The following is a 6,000-nucleotide window of genomic DNA, read 5'->3' as shown; positions in this document are numbered from 1 at the left end:
GCCATCGTGTCCTGCCTGTGCCCAGGTCTCCGTGTTCTCCTCTCCCCGTCTCTGATCCTGTCGACAGTCATACGGACTCTGCACGGTATATCGTCATCGTCGCTGTCATCATCCAACATTACGTCTCTTCCGATCACGAGGCTCTTCTTCCGTACCGTGTCCTGTCGCGCGTATCTCTCTTCTTCATCCCTCTTTCTTTCCCTATCTCCATCTCTTTTTCTTCCCCTTTCTCGGTCTTCTCTTCTCGTCGAGTCGAGGATCGAACGAATCGCGGAACGACGAACGGCGTCCGCGTATCCGATGAGAGCCGGCGCGTCGCGACGTGGTGCGACATCCGGCGAAGTCGCCTTCTCGAAAGACGCGGCTTGACTCGCTGGCGCGGGAGAGTGTTGGTACAATTATTCGCGTTACGAACGATACGCGGGGTGCGCGGCTACAAAGGAGTATCGCATAAGGTGTACACTACGGGGGTGATAGTGGAACGATACAAGTTGCTCGGAATTAGTAACGAACGGAGGACATCCTTCACCGGGCAACAGCGGCCAGGAGGATCGAGGTGAAGAGGTGGGAGCCATGCCGCCCGGGCGAGCTTCCCTCGAGGCAGCCAGCAGGATCGTTCAGCTACCGTTTCCCTATCCTTCGAGGCTGCCTGCTCGTGTCGGTTTTTGTTGAGGTAAGAAGCCCGATAGGACCTCGCAAGATTTCCGGACTCTGACACGGGATGGAAATACAATTATCTAGGATTGACATGATCCAAATCACAGTGGTTCTCTTTGAGAGATTGAGAACGTGTCTTTCGAATCAACGCAGGCCAAACTGTTTGAATGGAATAAGTACTCGCAAGCAGGTATTGGCTCGCGTAGATGTAAAGGATTCGATGAATGTGAATTCGGTGAATGATTTAGAATTGACGTCCTCTAAAAATTGTAAGTAGCTTGAAAATTACCTACAAATTTTATAAACACCTGTATCATCTTCTCGAATAAATCTATCTCGGTAATAATGCTTATCAACGAGATAATTTGAGATTCTTTATAGATGTAAGAAGCTTTTATTTATTTCTTTAAATAAATAAATAAAAACAATTGCTATTTATGCCCTAAAAATATTTGTAGCAAAAATTGTTGGCTCTCTTTCCTATCCAATAATGAAAATTTGCATTTTTAGAAAATACTCTAGATAATACTTTAAGAGACATCATCTTCATTTTTATATAAAAAAATAAATAAATACAAATCCTCTTATTAGAGTTGTGTATTTATGGAATCTTAATTTATCAGTTATTTTATAAATCTATTTCATAATTAATAACTTTCGTTGATCTTTAGTCGTGATTACTCGTAAGACAACTCAAGCAGCAGATTCCACGCGGCTGCTGATTAGAAGGTGCTCTCTTTGCCGTAGGAAAAGTCAAGCGGATTACTTTAAAACTTGGTCCCAACGTATACGTGGCTTCTCACAGAAATCGTTTGATGAATTACATTCTCCCAAGATATTTCTACCCGATTACATAAAACGATCGTAAAATCGATAGACTCGCTAATTCTCTTCCTTCAGGATTTTTCGTAGTTTTTAAAAATTTACAAGCTAATTTAATTTTATGTTCCTATAACCGTTGCTGATTGTTTTGATATTCGGAGTATATCAATGATATATAATTTTTTTAGTATATATAGCGCCTCGTACATTCAATCCTAAACTGCTCAACTACAAATATCAATTCCTTGCTAGTTTGTTTTTTTCGTAAACGTCATAATTTGATCATTTTTTCGACTACCATCTTCTGATGAAAATATTCGATGACTTAATATCTAATCCGATCCTACTCATATGAAATTACATGAAAATTATCGATGGTTAATCTTTAATTTCATAGAAATTAAAAAAAAATTCTCCATAAAAGTTAAAATAAACTTATTATTATGTGAAAGAATCTATGGAAGAATGTCATTTTGTAATATTTTTCTACTTTAATATACAATATATTAGTTTTTTTCTCTTTGCGATAAACGAATAAATTTTTCAAATAATCGAAAATCCAATGCATCTGTCGATATAATTAGCAGAAGAAATAAAATATGAAGGAATCGCTTATATGTCCAATAAAGAATTTTAGAGATTTCATTTTTTATTCTTTTCTTTTTTTAAATAGTTTACATAAAGTTTATTTAAAATGATTTTCTTTCTCCTTTAAAAAAGTTATCTGTGGGGAAAAGAAGAATACATTCATTTTTTAATTCTTTCGAAAGAAACTCTGGCACTGATGTGCAAATCTGGAGATGTGTGATTCTAAAGAAAATAAAAATTTCCATTAATTAATAATTTGCTCCTACAATATTTTAATTGTATATCTGATTACATCTTGTATTTTGTTTACGTATTTCAAAAAGTAAAAAAAATATAAAGTGATTATTAAAAGTAAATTGATTACAAAATGTTTCAATTTTATGTTATCTTCTGAAAAAAGTTCACGTTTGTAACTCTTTTTATTTTATGTGTATTTTCCAAAGCTCATATACTCAAAATACTCTTAAAATTTGTTAAAAGAGCAGCTTGACTATTATTTAAAATATTATTATGTTAAAACGATATTCCAGAGCATCGATTTTATTTATTTATCTTTTATATATTTTTTCCCTTTATTGTGTGTGTATTTTGCAAGATTTGAAAATTGAGAAATTTACGATTGATTTTAATCAATTAATGTGGAAAAATGTGTAATTTCGAACTTCTTGCAGTGCTGACATGCAGCTTATACATCTCGACGGTGCTTTTGCAACAACGAGAACCACATTAATTACTGGAAATCCAAGCATGAATCACGATGTAGCGTACACAATGTGCGAGAACATGAACGTCAACCGTTCGTTATTACCGTGTGCTCTAGGAATTTTGGCTGGTATATCACGGTTTCAATATCGATGAATTTTCGTTGATAGGGTGTAACGCGCGTGTATTACGCGATAGTTATACATCTCCGGAAACATGAAAAATGTGGCCATGTAAATTAGAATTTTTCCAAATGCATAACGTATTTTAGGAAACAAAATAAATATCCGTAAAATATATACTCTTCTTTTCCTCAATATATTTGGATTCCCCTATATCGAGGATTTATCTCGCCATTATAAAAAGGAAATATTTTGGAAGGAATATATGTGGAAAAATCTTTTTCTCCATTTTTCTTTATATAAGAAATAAATGAATAATTAAAATATGTAAAATATATAAAATATATAAAATATATAAAATATATAAATATATAAATATATAATAAAATATATAAATATATAAAAAAATATATAAAAATAGTTAATTTTATTTGTGACATTAAAATAATTTTTCCTATATCTTTTTTTTGTCTATATGCTTTAAGATTTTCCACTTGATAGTTGGTGTAAATCTTTTAGATTCATGAATAGTATAAGTATCATTTGTCGAGATATAAAACGAGTATTTAAAAGATTTTTTAAAATAGAAAATATCTGGTAGTTTCATTGTAATTTGCGATTCCCAAGAGATTGCACAGATAGGCATGTTTTATTCTTTTCGTATTCATTTAAAACAATGGTTGTTTGTACCTTACGAACAAAAGATGGAATTGCGAAGATCGTCGTCACAAGATATTTATATCGTCAATTTTATATTAATCTTCATTTTCTTTTATCTTTCTTTCTTTCTCTTTTGTTTTCTTGATTAATATTTTAGTATATATTTTTACTTTTTAAACTTTATTTTTTTTCTATACAAGTTTTTAATACAAGTGAATTAAATTACATGTGTTTCGATTTATTGACATTTATGTAAAATTATGAATGCAAATTTGGTTAATTCGTAACGAATGTATCAGTCTATCACAATAATGTTTGATAATCATGTTATAGATACGCGTATATATTTAATAAACTATCTGATTCTCTCTAAATTATAACAATGCCTTACGTTAAAATTCCCAGTTAATCGAATGACACGAGTTTTCAACTTCAGTAACCGCGTGTGGTTGACAAAGTTACTTTCGTATCGGACATCGAATCGGAATGTCAGATTCCGATACTGCCGAGCCATAATTTCTCGCGGCGGCACGCTAATTTCCTTCAACAGAATCGTTTTCGCGAATTTGGCCGTTTCTAACGATAAAGTATGGGCAGTCATTTCCGATCTATACATGTATTAATTTCCCGTTATAAGAGAATTTCCTAACTTTTCACAATTTTCCGTAAAGGATAACGTAAAAATAAATTATTTCTATTGTTTTTATTCCGGAATAATTTTGCATTTGTCATGAAAATGGATTTCTTAAATAAAGTAAATAAAAAAGAATTACTAAAATGACAACGCATCGCTAATATTACACATTACAAAAAAATATCTCGGTATATATTAGGAATTTTCACGTGTTTTTGTGCAAATGATAATTTGGAGCGGTATGTACTCTAATAATGCGGTATGTACTTCTAATAATAAATAGAAATTTCATGAATATCAAGAAGCAGAAATCTTTAATTTCAATTTCATGAGTCAATATATTCGATTTAGCGATTTAACTGAATTAGCCGCTATTTTTTATCACGAAGTGGGCCAATGGGTCAAATTAAAATTTGAGGATAGATGCACGCGAATATGCCAGGAGATATAAATTCTGACCTTACCACTATATCGAGCGAACAGGCCGAAAGAGTTTTTCTTTTACTAATTTTAAATTCGTGGAGTACGGAATTCCTACGGTGAAATCGTAGTGAATTAAAACGCTCTATCCAGAAATATCTAAAACACGCGCAAAAACTTGCCGCAAAAAAAGCGCGAACAATAGTTTGCCGTCATGAAACCGCGATCCGGTAAAAAAATAAATAATTAATTTAATTAAATTCTTTCATTTTTTAATTAAAAATCGATAAAATTTTCGACAGCATGATACAAGATTGTTGAATTGCGTATCAAGAATTTTATCGCAAATTTAGTATATTTAGAAATTTATTTTTATAATATTATAACTTTGTTTTTTTTCTAACTTGATATAATCTCAGCGTAAATAAATTTTTATTTTTATTCTTGAGTCTGATATAATTTTAGCGTGGAAATGGCGCATTCTCTAGTCTCTCATTTCTCTGTGTTTTTGTATTATTATTATTATTATTATTATTATTATTATTATTATTATTATTATTATTATTATTATTATTATTATTATTATCATTATTATTATTATCATTATTATTATTATTATCAGTGCGGTTTGGAGTCCGATATCTCTCGGATGGAGACGAAATCTCAGGGCTATTGATAACTGGGAAAACGGATATTTCCGGATGTTCGAGCAGGGGCAATATAGAGATAAGTTAAGAGATGAGAAAATATCCAATCAGATAGCCGAATAAAGCGCTGCCTTTTGAAAACCAACAACGATCATTCATGTCCTGTTAATCTATCCGTGAAAACATAATACCGTTTAATTATCGATGATTTACTGCAAATTGCCGCGACATATCACGCATATTAATCTTCTCTCGTTCAAATATATATTTAAAATATTAATGATGCGCATTATTATCGTCAATTATATCTTTTCATGATCGAAAGCCAAGTATTTGAAACAATTCCTTTTTAATTGAAACAATTCCTTTTTGTCATTCATCTAGGTCATTATTTTATGATTTCCAACAAACGTAGTTTATATCGATATATTTTTCATGCAATCTCACTTTATTCTGCTGTATTACATTGTAATTCAACTTTGAAAACATCGTACATATTGCGACACGATAAATCTCGAGGTACATTTATTAAATTATATACGCGAGAATCCACGTGCGTGTATTAAAAGAAATTAATCTTCATTCTGTTATTGCTAAAATGTAAAATTGCCAGAATTGCGCTGCGATCGTCAGTATTTGAAATGCAATGCGACATTTTAATACCTTTATGTAATGATGCATCTCGTACACGATATGAAGCGAAAACTTCTCCATTAGCTAGACTCAATTGCGATTCGATTGTGCATAC

The 6,000-nt window shown here is 31.9% G+C and overlaps 1 protein-coding gene across 3 annotated transcripts in view; it reads left to right on the top strand.

Annotated features, from left to right (window-relative positions):
- The window catches only part of LOC145972706 (A-type potassium channel modulatory protein DPP6), a 55,433-nt gene continuing 49,433 nt past the window's right edge, over positions 1–6,000 (top strand). For all 3 annotated transcript variants that reach the window (XM_083101516.1, XM_083101511.1, XM_083101518.1), the window contains exon 1: positions 1–673. The gene's annotated coding sequence lies outside the window, so the exon portion shown is untranslated. The remainder of the gene's footprint in view (positions 674–6,000) is intronic.

This window comes from Camponotus vicinus, unplaced genomic scaffold, assembly GCF_025532165.1.
Source record: "Camponotus vicinus isolate PSW18456_S1 unplaced genomic scaffold, iyCamVici1.0 SCAF_6, whole genome shotgun sequence".
Taxonomy (NCBI): Eukaryota; Metazoa; Arthropoda; class Insecta; order Hymenoptera; family Formicidae; genus Camponotus; species Camponotus vicinus.
Note: the sequence above shows the minus strand (reverse complement) of the source record. Positions and strands in the feature narration are given on the sequence as shown.